Source organism: Ranitomeya variabilis, chromosome 6 (assembly GCF_051348905.1).
Source record: "Ranitomeya variabilis isolate aRanVar5 chromosome 6, aRanVar5.hap1, whole genome shotgun sequence".
NCBI classification, from domain to species: Eukaryota; Metazoa; Chordata; class Amphibia; order Anura; family Dendrobatidae; genus Ranitomeya; species Ranitomeya variabilis.
Window position 1 is genome coordinate 274,490,078 of NC_135237.1, and position 19,642 is coordinate 274,509,719.

General features: G+C 44.5%; 1 protein-coding gene across 1 annotated transcript in view; it reads left to right on the forward strand.

The window, feature by feature from the left end:
- The window catches only part of LOC143782325 (dynein axonemal heavy chain 5-like), a 610,263-nt gene that overhangs the window by 191,639 nt on the left and 398,982 nt on the right, over positions 1-19,642 (forward strand). The window lies entirely within an intron of this gene.

Below are 19,642 nucleotides of genomic sequence, written 5' to 3' on the forward strand. Positions count from 1 at the left end.
CATTCTTTAAGTCCTCATTGTTCACATCTGGCAGCTGTCAATTTTCCTCTAACACTTTTCCCTTCACTTTTTCCCCATTATGTAGATAGGGGCAAAATTGTTTGGTGAATTGGAACGCGCGGGGTTAAAATTTCACCTCACAACATAGCCTATGACACTCTCGGGGGCCAGACGTGTGACTGTGCAAAATTTTGTGGCTGTAGCTGCGACGGTGCAGATGCCAATCCCGGACATACACACATACATACATACACACATTCAGCTTTATATATTAGATATACCTCTATGTAATCTCCTGTATATAGTATATATCTGTGTGTCATCTCACCTATATATAGTATATATCTGTGTGTCATCTCCTCCTGTATATAGTATATACCTGTATGTCATCTCCTCCTATACATAGCATATACCTGTATGTCATCTCCTCCTGTATATACTATATACCTGTAGGTAATCTGCTCCTGTATATAGTATATACCTGTGTGTCATCTCCTCCTGTATATAGTATATACCTGTATGTCATCTCCTCCTGTATGTAGCATGTACCTGTGTTGTGAAATTGGATTTTGGGCTCCCCCGGTGGCCACTGGTGGAATTGAACTGGTGTGCATCATCCTCTCTGTTCACCTGTTTCCATCAGGATGTGGGAGTCGCTATTTAGCCTTGCTCCTCTGTCACTTCCATGCCGGTCAACATTGTAATCAGAAGCCTTTCTGTGCATGTTCCTGCTGCTAGACAACTCCCAGCTAAGTTGGACTTAGTCCTTGTTTGTTTTTGCATTTTGTTCCAGTTCACAGCTGTAGTTTCGTTTCTGTGTCTGGAAAGCTCTTGTGATCTGAAATTGCCACTCTGATGTTATGAGTTAATACTAGAGTCTTAAAGTAATTTCAGGATGGTATTTTGATAGGGTTTTCAGCTGACCATGAAAGTGCCCTTTCTGTCTTCCTGCTATCTAGTAAGCAGACCTCAATTTTGCTAAACCTATTTTCATACTACGTTTGTCATTTCATCTAAAATCACCGCCAATATTTGTGGGGGCCTCTGTCTGCCTTTCGGGGAAATTTCTCTAGAGGTGAGCCAGGACTATATTTTCCTCTGCCAGGATTAGTTAGTCCTCCGGCCGGCGCTGGGCGTCTAGGGATAAAACGCAGGCTACGCTACCCGGCTACTGTTAGTTGTGCAGCAGGTTTAGTTCATGGTCAGTTTAGTTTCCATCCTTCCAAGAGCTAGTTCGTATGTTTGCTGGGCTATGTTCTCTTGCCATTGAGAACCATAACAGTTTGACCGGCCAAAAAGGGTTAAATTAATTGACAGAGAAAGGAGAGAAAAGAGAAGTCTGCTGAAGATTTTTTTTTTTTTTTTTTTTTCTCAGTTCTGAGTGTGCTTGTAATTGAATCTCTTGCAAGTCTGCCTATATTGCAGCCTTTCTCTCTCTCTCTCCTTCTAATCCTGGAATGGCTCTGTGTTCACCTGTTTAAAATGGATATTCAGAGTTTAGCTGCAGGTTTGAATAATCTCACCACGAAAGTTCAAAACTTACAAGATTTTGTTGTTCATGTTCCTATATCTGAACCTAGAATTCCTTTGCCTGAATTTTTCTCAGGGAATAGATCTTGCTTTCAAAATTTCAAAAATAATTGCAAGTTGTTTTTGTCCCTGAAATCTCGCTCTGCTGGAGATCCTGCTCAGCAGGTCAGGATTGTGATTTCTTTGCTCCGGGGCGACCCTCAGGATTGGGCTTTTGCATTGGCTCCAGGGGATCCTGCGTTGCTCAATGTGGATGCGTTTTTTCTGGCCTTGGGGTTGCTTTATGAGGAACCTCAGTTAGAACTTCAGGCGGAAAAGGCCTTGATGTCCCTATCTCAGGGGCAAGACGAAGCTGAAATATACTGCCAGAAATTCCGTAAATGGGCTGTGCTTACTCAGTGGAATGAGTGCGCCCTGGCGGCGAATTTCAGAGAGGGTCTCTCTGATGCCATTAAGGATGTTATGGTGGGGTTCCCTGTGCCTGCGGGTCTGAATGAGTCCATGACAATGGCTATCCAGATCGATAGGCGTCTGCGGGAGCGCAAACCTGTGCACCATTTGGCGGTGTCTACTGAGAAGACGCCAGAGAATATGCAATGTGATAGAATTCTGTCCAGAAGTGAACGGCAGAATTTTAGACGAAAAAATGGGTTGTGCTTCTATTGCGGTGATTCAACTCATGTTATATCAGCATGCTCTAAGCGTACTAAGAAGCTTGATAAGTCTGTTTCAATTGGCACTTTACAGTCTAAGTTTATTCTATCTGTGACCCTGATTTGTTCTTTATCATCTATTCCCGCGGATGCCTATGTCGACTCTGGCGCCGCTTTGAGTCTTATGGATTGGTCCTTTGCCAAACGCTGTGGGTATGATTTGGAGCCTCTTGAAACTCCTATACCCCTGAAGGGGATTGACTCCACCCCATTGGCTAGCAATAAACCACAATACTGGACACAAGTAACTATGCGGATTAATCCGGATCACCAGGAGATTATTCGCTTTCTTGTGCTGTATAACCTACATGATGTGTTGGTGCTTGGATTGCCATGGCTGCAATCTCATAACCCAGTCCTTGACTGGAAAGCTATGTCTGTGTTAAGCTGGGGATGTAAGGGGACGCATGGGGACGTACCTGTGGTTTCCATTTCATCATCTATTCCCTCTGAGATTCCTGAATTCTTGACTGAATATCGTGACGTTTTTGAAGAACCTAAGCTTGGTTCATTACCTCCGCACCGGGAGTGCGATTGTGCCATAGATTTGATTCCGGGTAGTAAATACCCTAAGGGTCGTTTATTTAATCTGTCTGTGCCTGAACATGCTGCTATGCGAGAATATATAAAGGAGTCCTTGGAAAAGGGACATATTCGTCCTTCGTCATCTCCCTTAGGAGCCGTTTTTTTCTTTGTGGCTAAGAAAGATGGCTCTTTGAGGCCGTGCATTGATTATCGGTTTTTGAATAAAATCACGGTTAAATATCAATATCCGTTGCCACTGCTGACTGATTTGTTTGCTCGCATAAAGGGGGCCAAGTGGTTCTCTAAGATAGATCTTCGTGGGGCGTATAATTTGGTGAGAATTAAGCAGGGGGATGAGTGGAAAACCGCATTTAATACGCCCGAGGGCCACTTTGAGTATTTGGTGATGCCTTTTGGTCTTTCAAATGCCCCTTCAGTCTTTCAGTCCTTTATGCATGACATTTTCCGTGATTATTTGGATAAATTTATGATTGTGTATCTGGATGATATTTTGATTTTTTCGGATGACTGGGACTCTCATGTCCAGCAGGTCAGGAGGGTTTTTCAGGTTTTGCGGTCTAATTCCTTGTGTGTGAAGGGTTCTAAGTGCGTTTTTGGGGTTCAAAAGATTTCCTTTTTGGGATATATTTTTTCCCCCTCTTCCATCGAGATGGATCCTGTCAAGGTTCAGGCTATTTGTGATTGGACGCAACCCTCTTCTCTTAAGAGTCTTCAGAAATTTTTGGGCTTTGCTAACTTTTATCGTCGATTTATTGCTGGTTTTTCTGATGTTGTTAAACCATTGACTGATTTGACTAAGAAGGGTGCTGATGTTGCTGATTGGTCCCCTGCTGCTGTGGAGGCCTTTCGGGAGCTTAAGCGCCGCTTTTCTTCCGCCCCTGTGTTGCGTCAGCCTGATGTTGCTCTTCCTTTTCAGGTTGAGGTCGACGCTTCTGAAATCGGAGCTGGGGCGGTTTTGTCGCAGAGAAGTTCCGATTGCTCCGTGATGAGACCTTGTGCTTTTTTCTCGCGTAAATTTTCGCCCGCCGAGCGGAATTATGATGTTGGGAATCGGGAGCTTTTGGCCATGAAGTGGGCTTTTGAGGAGTGGCGTCATTGGCTTGAGGGGGCTAGACATCAGGTGGTGGTATTGACTGACCACAAAAATCTAATTTATCTTGAGTCCGCCAGACGCCTGAATCCTAGACAGGCGCGCTGGTCGTTGTTTTTCTCTCGGTTTAATTTTGTGGTGTCCTACCTGCCGGGTTCTAAGAATGTTAAGGCGGATGCCCTTTCTAGGAGTTTTGAGCCTGACTCCCCTGGTAATTCTGAACCTACAGGTATCCTTAAGGATGGAGTGATATTGTCTGCCGTTTCTCCAGACCTGCGGCGGGCCTTGCAGGAGTTTCAGGCGGATAGACCTGATCGTTGCCCACCTGGTAGACTGTTTGTTCCTGATGATTGGACCAGTAAAGTCATTTCTGAGGTTCATTCTTCTGCGTTGGCAGGTCATCCTGGAATCTTTGGTACCAGGGATTTGGTGGCAAGGTCCTTCTGGTGGCCTTCCCTGTCTCGAGATGTGCGAGGCTTCGTGCAGTCTTGTGACGTTTGTGCTCGGGCCAAGCCTTGTTGTTCTCGGGCTAGTGGATTGTTGTTGCCCTTGCCTATCCCGAAGAGGCCCTGGACGCACATCTCGATGGATTTTATTTCGGATCTTCCTGTTTCTCAGAAGATGTCTGTCATCTGGGTGGTGTGTGATCGTTTCTCTAAGATGGTCCATTTGGTTCCCCTGCCTAAGTTGCCTTCTTCTTCCGAGTTGGTTCCTCTGTTTTTTCAAAATGTGGTCCGTTTGCATGGTATTCCGGAGAATATCGTTTCTGACAGAGGTACCCAATTCGTGTCTAGATTTTGGCGAGCATTCTGTGCTAGGATGGGCATAGATTTGTCTTTCTCGTCTGCTTTCCATCCTCAGACTAATGGCCAGACCGAGCGGACGAATCAGACCTTGGAGACATATTTGAGGTGTTTTGTGTCTGCAGATCAGGATGATTGGGTTGCTTTTTTGCCTTTAGCGGAGTTTGCCCTCAATAATCGGGCCAGTTCTGCCACCTTGGTGTCTCCCTTTTTCTGTAATTCGGGGTTTCATCCTCGATTTTCTTCTGGTCAGGTGGAATCTTCGGATTGTCCTGGAGTGGATGCTGTGGTGGAGAGGTTGCATCAGATTTGGGGGCAGGTAGTGGACAATTTGAAGTTGTCCCAGGAGAAGACTCAGCTTTTTGCCAACCGCCGGCGTCGGGTTGGTCCTCGGCTTTGTGTTGGGGACTTGGTGTGGTTGTCTTCTCGTTTTGTCCCTATGAGGGTTTCTTCTCCCAAGTTTAAGCCTCGGTTCATCGGCCCGTACAAGATATTGGAGATTCTTAACCCTGTGTCCTTCCGTTTGGACCTCCCTGCATCTTTTTCTATTCATAATGTTTTTCATCGGTCATTATTGCGCAGGTATGAGGTACCGGTTGTGCCTTCCGTTGAGCCTCCTGCTCCGGTGTTGGTTGAGGGCGAGTTGGAGTACGTTGTGGAAAAAATCTTGGACTCCCGTGTTTCCAGACGGAAACTCCAGTATCTGGTCAAATGGAAGGGATACGGTCAGGAGGATAATTCTTGGGTGACTGCCTCTGATGTTCATGCCTCCGATTTGGTCCGTGCCTTTCATAGGGCTCATCCTGATCGCCCTGGTGGTTCTGGTGAGGGTTCGGTGCCCCCTCCTTGAGGGGGGGGTACTGTTGTGAAATTGGATTTTGGGCTCCCCCGGTGGCCACTGGTGGAATTGAACTGGTGTGCATCATCCTCTCTGTTCACCTGTTTCCATCAGGATGTGGGAGTCGCTATTTAGCCTTGCTCCTCTGTCACTTCCATGCCGGTCAACATTGTAATCAGAAGCCTTTCTGTGCATGTTCCTGCTGCTAGACAACTCCCAGCTAAGTTGGACTTAGTCCTTGTTTGTTTTTGCATTTTGTTCCAGTTCACAGCTGTAGTTTCGTTTCTGTGTCTGGAAAGCTCTTGTGATCTGAAATTGCCACTCTGATGTTATGAGTTAATACTAGAGTCTTAAAGTAATTTCAGGATGGTATTTTGATAGGGTTTTCAGCTGACCATGAAAGTGCCCTTTCTGTCTTCCTGCTATCTAGTAAGCGGACCTCAATTTTGCTAAACCTATTTTCATACTACGTTTGTCATTTCATCTAAAATCACCGCCAATATTTGTGGGGGCCTCTGTCTGCCTTTCGGGGAAATTTCTCTAGAGGTGAGCCAGGACTATATTTTCCTCTGCCAGGATTAGTTAGTCCTCCGGCCGGCGCTGGGCGTCTAGGGATAAAACGCAGGCTACGCTACCCGGCTACTGTTAGTTGTGCGGCAGGTTTAGTTCATGGTCAGTTTAGTTTCCATCCTTCCAAGAGCTAGTTTGTATGTTTGCTGGGCTATGTTCTCTTGCCATTGAGAACCATAACATACCTGTATGTCATCTCCTCCTCTATATAGTATATACCTGTGTGTCATCTCCCCTGTAAATAGTATATAGCTGTGTGTCATCTCCTCCTGTATATAGTATATATCTGTATGTCATCTTCTCCTGTATTAGCCCTCGTTCACACGTTATTTGGTCAGTATTTTTACCTCAGTATTTGTAAGCTAAAATGGCAGCCTGATAAATCCCCAGCCAACAGTAAGCCCACCCCCTGGCAGTATATATTAGCTCACACATACGCATAATAGACTGGTCATGTGACTGACAGCTGCCGGATTCCTATATGGTACATTTGTTGCTCTTGTAGTTTGTCTGCTTATTAATCAGATTTTTATTTTTGAAGGATAATACCAGACTTGTGTGTGTTTTAGGGCGAGTTTCGTGTGTCAAGTTGTATGTGTTGAGTTGCGTGTGGCGACATGCATGTAGCGACTTTTGTGAGATGAGTTTTGTGTGGCGACATGCGTGTAGCAACTTTTTGTGTGTCGAGTTGCATGTGACAGGTTAGTGTAGCTAGTTGTGTGCAGCAAGTTTTGCGCATGGCGAGTTTTGCGCGTGGCGAGTTTTATGTGTGGTGCCTTTTGAGTATGTGCAAGTTTTGTGTGAGGCAACTTTTGCATGTGTTGCAACTTTTGTGCATGTGGCAATAATTCTGCGTGTGGCAATTTTTCTGCGTGTGCAAGTTTTGCGTGTGGCGAGTTTTCCATGAGGTGAGTTTTGCACGTGTGGCGAGTTTTGCATGTGGAGAGTTTTGCGCGTGGTGAGTTTTGAGCGGCGACTTTTGTGTTTCTACTTTTATGTGGCGAGGTTGGTGTATGTGTGGTGAAATGTGCGCTGAGGGTGGTATATGTGTTCGAGCACGTGGTAGTATGTGGCGCATTTTGTGTGTGTGTTCATATCCCCGTGGTGGTGTGGTGATTATCCCATGTTGGGGCCCCACCTTAGCAACTGTACAGTATATACTCTTTGGCGCCATCGCTGTCATTCTTTAAGTCCCCCTTGTTCACATCTGGCAGCTGTTAATTTGGCTCCAACACTTTTCCTTTCATTTTTTCCCCATTATGTAGATAGGGGCAAAATTGCTTGGTGAATTGGAAAGCGCGGGGTTAAAATTTCACCTCACAACATAGCTTTGACGCTCTCGGGGTCCAGATGTGACTGTGCAAAATTTTGTGCCTGTAGCTGCGACGCCTCCAACACTTTTCCTTTCACTTTTTCCCCATTATGTAGATAGGGGCAAAATTGTTTGGTGAATTGGAAAGCGCGGGGTTAAAATTTCACCTCACAACATAGCCTATGACGCTCTCGGGGTCAAGACGTGTGACTGTGCAAAATTTTGTGCCTGTAGCTGCGATGCCTCCAACACTTTTCCTTTCACTTTTTCCCCATTATGCAGATAGGGGCAAAATTGTTTGGTGAATTGGAAAGCGCGGGGTTAAAATTTCACCTCACAACATAGCCTATGACGCTCTCGGGGTCCAGACGTGTGACTGTGCAAAATTTTGTGGCTGTAGTTGCGACGGTTCAGATGCCAATCCCGGACATACATACATACATACATACACACATACACACATTCAGCTTTATATATTAGATATAGTGTAAGTGAAACTCACGGGTACACTTTTTAATATGGGTTTGGGACAGTTTTGGAACAAAATCATAAAGGTGAATTTATTTGGTAAGAAATTCTTTTCAGAGTTTCTGTCGTAGAAATGTCATTCTCTTTCTATGTGAACTGTTTTAACCCCTTAATCCCATCTGACGTACTATCCCGTCGAGGTGGGGTGGGCCTTAATTCCCACCGACGGGATAGTACGTCATAGCGATCGGCCGCACTCACGGGGGGAGCGCGGCCGATCGCGGCCGGGTGTCAGCTGCCTATCGCAGCTGACATCCGGCACTATGTGCCAGGAGCGGTCACGGACCGCCCCTGGCACATTAACCCCCGGCACACCGCGATCAAACATGATCGCAGTGTACCGGCGGTATAGGGAAGCATCGCGCAGGGAGGGGGCTCCCTGCGGGCTTCCCTGAGACCCCCGGAGCAACGCGATGTGATCGCGTTGCTCCGAGGGTCTCCTACCTTCTTCCTCCCTGCAGGTCCCGGATCCAAGATGGCCGCGGCATCCGGGTCCTGCAGGGAGAAAGGTGGCTTACCGAGCGCCTGCTCAGAGCAGACGCTTGGTAAGCCTGCAGCCCTGCACAGCAGATCGCAGATCTGACAGAGTGCTGTGCACACTATCAGATCATCGATCTGTAATGTCCCCCCCTGGGACAAAGTAAAAAAGTAAAAAAAAAAATTTTCCACATGTGTAAAAAAAAAAAGAAAAAATCCTAAATAAATAATAATAAAAAAAATATATATTATTCCCATAAATTCATTTCTTTATCTAAATAAAAAAAACAAAACAATAAAAGTACACATATTTAGTATCGCCGCGTCCGTAACGACCCAACCTATAAAACTGCCCCACTAGTTAACCCCTTCAGTAAACACCGTAAGAGAAAAAAAAAAAAAACGAGGCAAAAAACAACACTTTATTACCATACCGCCGAACAAAAAGAGGAATAACACGCGATCAAAAAGACTGATATAAATAATCATGGTACCGTTGAAAACGTCATCTTGTCCCGCAAAAAACGAGCCGCCATATAGCATCATCAGCAAAAAAATAAAAAAGTTATAGTCCTGAGAATAAAGCGATACCAAAATAATTATTTTTTCTATAAAATAGTTTTTATCGTATAAAAGCGCCAAAACATAAAAAAATGATATAAATGAGGTATCGCTGTAATCGTACTGACCCGAAGAATAAATCTGCTTTATCAATTTTACCAAACGCGGAACAGTATAAACGCCTCTCCCAAAAGAAATTCATGAATAGCAGGTTTTTGGTCATTCTGCCTCACAAAAATCGGAATAAAAAGTGATCAAAAATGGTCACGTGTCCGAAAATGTTACCAATAAAAACGTCAACTCGTCCCGCAAAAAACAAGACCTCACATGACTCTGTGGAGCAAAATGTGGAAAAATTATAGGTCTCAAAATGTGGAGACGCAAAAACTTTTTTGCTATAAAAAGCGTTGCTGGTTTCACACTTGCGTTTTTATCTGCAGCGTTTTTTGCACAAAAAAACACATGCGTTTTTCCCTATATTTAACATTGAAAACGCATGCGTTTTTTTGTACGCGTTTGGTCGCGTTTTCAAACGCATGCGTTTTTTTTCTGCATGTGTTCATTTTCAGAAATACAGCCTGCAGTATTTTCTTGCGTTTTTAAGCACATGCGTTTGCGTTAAAAATGCATGCGTTTTTATCGAAAAAAAAACAGAAAACACACTGAAAAGCCACCCACCACCATCAAGGTGATAAAGGGATCCAAACCCTAACCCTAACTCTACCCCTAACCTCACCCCTAACCATTTAATGAACATTTTCTGACAGTCATAGTGCCACGTATTTCAGTGCCACGTATTTCAGTGCCACGTATTTCAGTGCCACGTATCACGTATTTCAGTGCCACGTGTTTCAGTGCCACGTATTTAAGTGTCACGTATTTCAGTGCCACGTATCACATATTTCAGTGCCACATATTTTAGTGCCACGTATTTAAGTACCACGTATTTCAGTGCCACGTATTTCAGTGCCACGTATTTCAGTGCCACGTATTTCAGTGCCACGTATCATGTATTTCAGTGCCACGTATTTCAGTGCCACGTATCATGTATTTCAGTGCCACGTATTTCAGTGCCACGTATTTCAGTGCCACGTATCACGTATTTCAGTGCCACGTATTTCAGTGCCACGTATTTCAGTGCCACGTATTTCAGTCACGTTTAGGGTTAGGGGTAGGGTTAGGGTTAGGGCTAGGGTTGGAGGTAAAGTTAGGGTTAAGGTTGGGGCTAAAGTTAGGGTTGGGGCTAAAGTTAGGTGTCATGGTTCCCAATGGCAAGGGAACGTCAGAGAACTTAAATAACAGACTAGCTCTTGGGTGATGGAATCTCGAGCTGACCATGAGCTAAACCTACCACACAACTAACAGTGGCCGGGTGACGTACCTACGTTTTATCCCTAGACGCCCAGCGCCAGCCGGAGAACTAACTAACCCTAATAGAGGAAAAAACAGACCTGGCTTACCTCTAGGGAAATTCCCCCAAAAAGGAGACAGAAGCCCCCCACATATATTGACGGTGAGTTCAGAGGAAAAGACATACGCAGTATGAACGTAGGTTCAGCAAAGCGAGGTCCGCTTACTAGATAGTAAGAAGATACAATAGGGAACTTCACGGTCAGCTGAAAACCCTATTAAAATACCATCCAGAAATTACTTTAAGACTCATGTGTCAACTCATGACACCGGAGTGGTAATTTCGGCCCACAAGAGCTTCCAGCTACAGAAACATAACATAACTGTGAACTGGAACAAAAATGCAAACAAACTTAGGACTAAGAGTCCAACTTAGCTGATAGTAGTCTAGAAGCAGGAACATGCAACAGAAAGGCTCTGGTTACATTGATGGCCGGCACTAGAATAACTGAGCAGCAAGGCTAAATAGGATACTCCCATATCCTGATGGAAACAGGTGAACAGAGAAAGTGAAGCACACAAGTCCAGTACCACCAGTGACCACCGGGGGAGCCCAAAAACCAAATTCACAACAGTACCCCCCCCTCAAGGAGGGGGCACCGAACCCTCACAAGAACCACCAGGGCGATCAGGATGAGCCCTATGAAAGGCACGGACCAAATCAGAGGCATGAACATCAGAGGCTGTCACCCAAGAATTATCCTCCTGACCGTAGCCCTTCCACTTGACCAGATACTGAAGTTTCCGTCTGGAAACACGGGAGTCCAAGATCTTCTCCACAACGTACTCCAATTCACCCTCAACCAACACCGGAGCGGGAGGCTCAACGGAAGGCACAACCGGTACCTCATACCTGCGCAATAATGACCGATGGAAGACATTATGGATAGAAAAAGATGCCGGGAGGTCCAATCGAAAGGACACAGGGTTAAGAATCTCCAAAATCTTATACGGGCCGATGAACCGAGGCTTAAACTTAGGAGAAGAAACCCTCATAGGGACAAAACGAGAAGACAACCACACCAAGTCCCCAACACGAAGACGAGGACCAACACGACGACGGCGGTTAGCAAAATGCCGAGTCTTCTCCTGGGACAACTCCAAATTGTCCACCACCTGTCCCCAAATCCGATGCAACCTATCCACCACAGTATCCACTCCAGGACAATCCGAAGACTCCACCTGACCAGAAGAAAAGCGAGGATGAAACCCCGAATTGCAAAAGAAAGGAGAAACCAAAGTGGCAGAACTAGCCCGATTATTGAGGGCAAACTCCGCCAACGGCAAAAAGGCAACCCAGTCATCCTGATCCGCAGACACAAAACACCTCAAATAAGTCTCCAAGGTCTGATTAGTTCGCTCAGTCTGGCCATTAGTCTGAGGATGGAACGCAGACGAAAAAGACAAATCAATGCCCATCCTAGCACAGAACGCCCGCCAAAATCTAGACACGAACTGGGTCCCCCTGTCAGAAACGATATTCTCCGGAATACCATGCAAGCGAACCACATTTTGAAAAAACAGAGGAACCAACTCGGAAGAGGACGGCAACTTAGGCAAGGGCACCAAATGAACCATCTTTGAAAAACGGTCACACACCACCCAGATGACAGACATTTTCTGAGAAACAGGGAGATCAGAAATAAAATCCATAGAGATGTGAGTCCAAGGCCTCTTTGGAATAGGCAAAGATAACAACAATCCGCTAGCCCGAGAACAACAAGGTTTGGCCCGAGCACAAACATCACAAGACTGCACAAAAACTCATACATCTCGAGACAGAGAAGGCCACCAGAAGGACCTAGCCACCAAATCCCTGGTACCAAAGATCCCGGGATGACCTGCCAACGCAGAAGAATGAACCTCCGAGATGACTCTACTGGTCCAATCATCAGGAACAAACAGTCTACCAGGCGGGCAACGATCAGGTCTATCCGCCTGAAACTCCTGCAAAGCCTGTCGCAGGTCTGGGGAAACAGCAGATAATATCACCCCATCCTTAAGGATACCTGTAGGTTCAGAATCACCAGGGAAATCAGGCTCAAAACTCCTAGAAAGGGCATCCGCCTTCACATTTTTAGAACCTGGTAAGTATGAGACCACAAAATTAAACCGAGAGAAAAACAACGACCAGCGCGCCTGTCTAGGATTCAGGCGCCTGGCAGACTCAAGATAAATCAAATTCTTGTGATCGGTCAATACCACCACCTGATGTCTAGCCCCCTCAAGCCAATGACGCCACTCCTCAAAAGCCCACTTCATAGCCAAAAGCTCCCGATTACCAATATCATAATTTCGCTCGGCGGGCGAAAATTTTCGAGAAAAGAACGCACAAGGTCTCATCACGGAGCAATCGGAACTTTTCTGCGACAAGACCGCCCCAGCTCCGATCTCGGAAGCATCGACCTCAACCTGAAAAGGAAGAGTAACATCAGGCTGACGCAACACAGGGGCGGAAGAAAAGCGGCGCTTAAGCTCCCGAAAGGCCTCCACAGCAGCAGGGGACCAATCAGCAACATCAGCACCCTTTTTGGTCAAATCAGTCAAAGGTTTAGCAACATCAGAAAAACCAGTTATAAATCGACGATAAAAATTAGCAAAGCCCAAAAATTTCTGAAGGCTCTTAAGCGAAGAAGGTTGCGTCCAATCACAAATAGCCCGAACCTTGACAGGATCCATCTCAATGGAAGAGGGGGAAAAAATGTACCCCAAAAAAGAAATCTTTTGAACCCCAAAAATACACTTAGAACCCTTCACACACAAGGAATTAACCCGCAAAACCTGAAAGACCCTCCTGACCTGTTGGACATGAGAATCCCAGTCATCCGAAAAAATCAAAATATCATCCAGATACACGATCATGAATTTATCCAAATATTCCCGGAAAATGTCATGCATAAAGGACTGAAAGACTGAAGGGGCATTTGAAAGACCAAAAGGCATTACTAAATACTCAAAATGGCCCTCGGGCGTATTAAATGCGGTTTTCCACTCATCCCCCTGCTTAATTCGCACCAAATTATACGCCCCACGGAGATCAATCTTAGAGAACCACTTAGCCCCTTTTATTCGAGCAAACAAATCAGTCAGCAGTGGCAGAGGATACTGATATCTGACTGTAATTTTATTCAAGAGTCGATAATCAATACACGGCCTCAAAGAGCCATCTTTTTTAGATACAAAGAAAAAACCGGCTCCTAAGGGAGATGAAGAAGGACGAATATGTCCCTTTTCCAGGGACTCCTTAATATATTCTCGCATAGCAGCATGTTCAGGTACAGATAGATTAAATAAACGACCCTTTGGAAATTTACTGCCCGGAATCAGATCTATGGTACAATCGCAATCTCTGTGAGGAGGTAGTGAACCAAGCTTAGGCTCCTCAAAAACATCACGATAATCAGATAAAAATTCCGGAATCTCAGAGGGAATAGATGACGAAATGGAAACCAAAGGTACGTCCCCATGAGCCCCCTGACATCCCCAGCTTAACACAGACATTGCTTTCCAGTCAAGAACTGGGTTATGAGATTGTAACCATGGCAATCCGAGCACCAAAACATCATGTAGATTGTACAACACAAGGAAGCGAATCGTCTCCTGATGGTCTGGATTCATACGCATAGTCACTTGTGTCCAGTATTGTGGTTTATTACTAGCCAATGGTGTAGAGTCAATACCCTTCAGAGGTATAGGAACTTCCAGAGGCTCTAGATCAAACCCACAGCGCCTGGCAAAGGACCAATCCATGAGACTCAAAGCGGCGCCAGAGTCGACATAGGCATCCGCGGTAATTGACGATAATGAACAAATCAAGGTCACAGACAAAATAAACTTAGACTGTAAAGTGCCAATTGAAATAGACTTATCAACCTTTTTTGTACGTTTAGAGCATGCTGATATAACATGAGTTGAATCACCACAATAGAAGCACAACCCATTTTTTCGCCTAAAATTGTGCCGTTCGCTTCTGGACAGAATTCTATCACATTGCATATTTTCTGGAGCCTTCTCAGAAGACACCGCCAAATGGTGCACAGGTTTGCGCTCCCGCAAACGCCGATCAATCTGAATAGCCATTGTCATGGACTCATTCAGACCTGTAGGTGCAGGGAACCCCACCATAACATCTTTAATGGCATCAGAGAGACCCTCTCTGAAATTCGCCGCCAGGGCGCACTCATTCCACTGAGTAAGCACAGACCATTTACGAAATTTTTGGCAGTATATTTCAGCTTCATCTTGCCCTTGAGATAGGGCCATCAAGGTTTTTTCAGCCTGAATCTCTAAATTAGGTTCCTCATAAAGCAACCCCAAAGCCAGAAAAAACGCATCCACATTGAGCAACGCAGGATCCCCGGGTACCAACGCAAATGCCCAATCCTGAGGGTCACCCCGCAGCAAGGAAATTACTATCCTAACCTGCTGTGCGGGATCTCCAGCGGAGCGAGATCTCAGGGAAAGAAATAATTTACAATTATATTTGAAATTCAGGAAACGAGATCTATCCCCGGAGAAAAATTCTGGTATAGGAATTCTAGGTTCAGATATAGGAGCATGAATAACAAAATCCTGTAAATTTTGAACCTTCGTAGCAAGATTATTCAAACCTGTAGCCAAACTCTGAGGATCCATTTTAATCAGGTGAGATCAGAGCCATTCAAGGATTAGAAGGAGAGAGAGAGGCAAAGGCTGCAATTAGAGCAGAAATGCAACTGAGTCAACTATAGAGCAAGCTCAGAAGAAAAAAAAAAAAATCTGCAGACTTCTTTTTCTCTCCTTTCTTCTGCCAACGGTTTTAACCCTTGGCCGGCCATACTGTCATGGTTCCCAATGGCAAGGGAACGTCAGAGAACTTGAATAACAGACTAGCTCTTGGGTGATGGAATCTCGAGCTGACCGTGAGCTAAACCTACCACACAACTAACAGTGGCCGGGTGACGTACCTACGTTTTATCCCTAGACGCCCAGCGCCAGCCGGAGAACTAACTAACCCTAATAGAGGAAAAAACAGACCTGGCTTACCTCTAGGGAAATTCCCCCAAAAAGGAGACAGAAGCCCCCCACATATATTGACGGTGAGTTCAGAGGAAAAGACATACGCAGTATGAACGTAGGTTCAGCAAAGCGAGGTCCGCTTACTAGATAGTAAGAAGATACAATAGGGAACTTCACGGTCAGCTGAAAACCCTATTAAAATACCATCCAGAAATTACTTTAAGACTCATGTGTCAACTCATGACACCGGAGTGGTAATTTCGGCCCACAAGAGCTTCCAGCTACAGAAACATAACATAACTGTGAACTGGAACAAAAATGCAAACAAACTTAGTTAGGACTAAGAGTCCAACTTAGCTGATAGTAGTCTAGAAGCAGGAACATGCAACAGAAAGGCTCTGGTTACATTGATGGCCGGCACTAGAATAACTGAGCAGCAAGGCTAAATAGGATACTCCCATATCCTGATGGAAACAGGTGAACAGAGAAAGTGAAGCACACAAGTCCAGTACCACCAGTGACCACCGGGGGAGCCCAAAAACCAAATTCACAACAGTTAGGGTTAGGGTTTGGATTACATTTACGGTTTGGATTAGGGTTGGGATTAGAATTATGGGTGTGTCAGGGCTAGGGGTGTGGTTAGGGTTACCGTTGGGATTAGGGTTAGGGGTGTGTTTGGGTTAGGGTTTCAGGTAGAATTGGGAAGTTTCCACTGTTCAGGCACATCAGGGGCTCTCCAAACGGGACATGGCGTCCAATCTCAATTCCAGCCAATTCTGCGTTGAAAACGTAAAACAGTGCTCCTTCCCTTCCGAGCTCTCCCGTGCGCCCAAAAAGGGGTTTACCCCAACATATGGGTTATCAGCGTACTCGGGACAAATTGAACAACAACTTCTGGGGTCCAAGTTCTCTTGTTATCCTTGGGAAAATAAAAATTTGGGGGGCTAAAAATCATTTTTGTGGGAAAAAAAAGATGTTTTATTTTCACGGCTCTGCGTTATAAACTATAGTGAAACACTTGGGGGTTCAAAGTTCTCACAACACATCTATATAAGTTCCTTGGGAGGTCTAGTTTCCAATATGGGGTCACTTGTGGGGGGTTTGTACTGTTTGGGTACATCAGGGGCTCTGCAAATACAACGTGACGCCTGCAGACCAATCCATTTAAGGCTGCATTCCAAATGGCGCTCCTTCCCTTCCGAGCTCTGTCATGCGCCCAAACAGTGGTTCCCCCCCACATATGGGGTATCAGCGTACTCAGGACAAATTGGACAACAACTTTTGGGGTCTAATTTATCCTGATACCCTTGTGAAAATACAAAACTGGGGGCTAAAAAATCATTTTTGTGAAAAAAAAAAGAATTTTTATTTTCACGGCTTTGCGCTATACACTTTAGTGAAACACTTAGGGGTTCAAAGTTCTCAAATCACATCTAGATAAGTTCCTTGGGAAGTCTAGTTTCCAATATGGGGTCACTTGTGGGGGGTTTGTACTGTTTGGGTACATCAGGGGCTCTGCAAATGCAACGTGACGGCTGCTGACCAATCCATTTAAGTCTGCATTCCAAATGGCGCTCCTTCCCTTTCGAGCTCTGTCATGCGCCCAAACAGTGGTTCCCCCCCACATATGGGGTATCAGCGTACTCAGGACAAATTGGAAAACAAATTTTGGGGTCCAATTTATTCTGTTACCCTTGTAAAAATACAAAGCTGGGGGCTAGAAAATAATTTTTGAGAAAAAAAAAATATATATTTTCACGGCTCTGCGTTATAATCTGTAGTGAAACACTTGGGGGTTCAAAGCTCTCAAAACACATCTAGATAAGTTCCTTAAGGGGTCTACTTTCCAAAATGGTGTCACTTGTGGGGGGTTTCAATGTTTAGGCACATCAGGGGCTCTCCAAACGCAACATGGCGTCCCATCTCAATTCCAGTCAATTTTGCATTGAAAAGTCAAATGGTGCTCCTTCCCTTCCAAGCTCTGCCATGCGCCCAAACAATGGTTTACACCCACATATGGGGTATCAGCGTACTCAGGACAAATTGCACAACATTTTTTGGGGTCCAATTTCTTCTCTTACCCTTGGGAAAATAAAAAATTGGGGGCAAAAAGATCATTTTTGTGAAAAAATATGATTTTTTATTTTTACGGCTCTGCATTATAAACTTCTGTGAAGCACTTGGTGGGTCAAAGTGCTCACCACACATCTAGATAAGTTCCTTAGGGGGTCTACTTTCCAAAATGGTGTCACTTGTAGGGAGTTTCAATGTTTAGCCACATCAGGGGCTCTCCAAACGCAACATGGCGTCCCATCTCAATTCCAGTCAATTTTGCATTGAAAAGTCAAATGGCGCTCCTTCCCTTCCAAGCTCTGCCATGCGCCCAAACAATGGTTTACACCCACATATGGGGTATCAGCGTATGCAGGACAAATTGCACAACATTTTTTGGGGTCCAATTTCTTCTCTTATCCTTGGGAAAATAAAAAATTGGGGGCGAAAAGATCATTTTTGTGAAAAAATATGATTTTTTATTTTTACGGCTCTGCATTATAAACTTCTGTGAAGCACTTGGTGGGTCAAAGTGCTCACCACACATCTAGATAAGTTCCTTAGGGGGTCTACTTTCCAAAATGGTGTCACTTGTAGGGAGTTTCAATGTTTAGGCACATCAGGGGCTCTCCAAACGCAACATGGCGTCCCATCTCAATTCCAGTCAATTTTGCATTGAAAAGTCAAATGGCGCTCCTTCCCTTCCAAGCTCTGCCATGTGCCCAAACAATGGTTTACACCCACATATGGGGTATCAGCGTACGCAGGACAAATTGCACAACATTTTTTGGGGTCCAATTTCTTCTCTTACCCTTGGGAAAATAAAAAATTGGGGGCGAAAAGATCATTTTTGTGAAAAAATATGATTTTTTATTTTTACGGCTCTGCATTATAAACTTCTGTGAAGCACTTGGTGGGTCAAAGTGCTCACCACACATCTAGATAAGTTCCTTAGGGGGTCTACTTTCCAAAATGGTGTCACTTGTAGGGAGTTTCAATGTTTAGGCACATCAGGGGCTCTCCAAACGCAACATGGCGTCCCATCTCAATTCCAGTCAATTTTGCATTGAAAAGTCAAATGGCGCTCCTTCCCTTCCAAGCTCTGCTATGCGCCCAAACAATGGTTTACACCCACATATGGGGTATCAGCGTACTCAGGACAAACTGCACAACATTTTTTGGGGTCCAATTTCTTCTCTTACCCTTGGGAAAATAAAAAATTGGGGGCGAAAAGATCATTTTTGTGAAAAAATATGATTTTTTATTTTTATGACTCTGCATTATAAACTTCTGTGAAGCACTTGGTGGGTCAAAGTGCTCACCACACATCTAGATAAGTTCCTTAGGGGGTCTACTTTCCAAAATGGTGTCACTTGTAGGGGGTTTCAATGTTTAGGCACATCAGGGGCTCTCCAAACGCAACATGGCGTCCCATCTCAATTCCAGTCAATTTTGCATTGAAAAGTCAAATGGCGCTCCTTTCCTTCCGAGCTCTGCCATGCGCCCAAACAGTGGTTTACCCCCACATATGGGGTATCAGCGTACTCAGGACAAATTGTACAACAACTTTGGGGGTCCATGTTCTCCTGTTACCCTTGGTAAAATAAAACAAATTGGAGCTGAAATAAATTTTGTGTGAAAAAAAGTTAAATGTTCATTTTTATTTAAACATTCCAAAAATTCCTGTGAAACACCTGAAGGGTTAATAAACTTCTTGAATGTGGTTTTGAGCACCTTGAGGGGTGCAGTTTTTAGAATGGTGTCACACTTGGGTATTTTCTATCATATAGACCCCTCAAAATGACTTCAAATGAGATGTGGTCCCTAAAAAAAAATGGTGTTGTAAAAATGAGAAATTGCTGGTCAACTTTTAACCCTTATAACTCCGTCACAAAAAAAAATTTTGGTTCCAAAATTGTACTGATGTAAAGTAGACGTGTGGGTAATGTTACTTATTAAGTATTTTGTGTGACATATGTCTGTGATTTAAGGGCATAAAAATTCAAAGTTGGAAAATTGCGAAATTTTCAACATTTTCGCCAAATTTCCATTTTTTTCACAAATAAACGCAAGTTATATCGAATAAATTTTACCACTAACATGAAGTACAATATGTCACGAGAAAACAATGTCAGAATTGCCAAGATCCGTCAAAGCGTTCCAGAGTTATAGCCTCATAAAGGGACAGTGGTCAGAATTGTAAAAATTGGCCCG